Source organism: Babylonia areolata, chromosome 19 (genome assembly GCF_041734735.1).
Source record: "Babylonia areolata isolate BAREFJ2019XMU chromosome 19, ASM4173473v1, whole genome shotgun sequence".
Taxonomy (NCBI): Eukaryota; Metazoa; Mollusca; class Gastropoda; order Neogastropoda; family Buccinidae; genus Babylonia; species Babylonia areolata.
In genome coordinates, this window is record NC_134894.1 from 17,696,668 (window position 1) to 17,697,502 (window position 835).

Consider the following 835-nt stretch of genomic DNA (forward strand, 5'->3'; position numbering starts at 1 on the left):
ATACGATACGATACGATACGATACGATACGATAAGATACGATACGATACGATACGATACGATACGATACGATACGATACGATACGATGTACTCCGCTGTCTAAACATGGAAACAACCGAGTGGTTAAAGCGTTGGACTTTCAAGCTCAGGGTCCCGGGTTCGAATCTCGGTAACGGCGCCTGGTGGGTAAAGGGTGGAGATTTTTCCGATCTCCCAGGTCAACATACTTATGTGCAGACCTGCTAGTGCCTGAACCCTCTTCGTGTGTATACGCACGCAGAATATGAAACACACACATTAAAGATCCTGTAATCCATGTCAGTATTCGATTGGTTATGGAGACACGAAAATACCCAGCTTGCATCAACCACGACAGAGTCATCGGCAAGTCGATGTTGGTAGTGTAACGGAAAGAATAGAGAAGGAAAAAAACAACAAAAACCTGAATCCCGCTGATCAGCCTACTACGACACTAATAGTTAGTCGCAGGTGTTGTGCCGGAGAGTGGATCACCCCCTTTAGAGAAAGAAGCCACAGACAGTTGGCTGGCTATACACTCAGTGGATTAGTTAGTGGGTCCATTACTGTTAGTGGTGGAGATGGAAATAATAGAACCCACAGCGTTTGTAGTTCTAAGCAAACCGAGAGGAACTTTTAAATGCAGCGGACCAGGACAAAATCCAGCCGGACAATCGGACAAGGGGATCAGATTACACGCTAGGTAGAGGCTGGGTGAGATGGATGGCTGGAATTAACTTTGTGTTGACCAAAGCGGCCCACAAACATACCGACCGCTATAAACAGCCCAGGCCCATCGCGGACTTCCCGTGCTCGG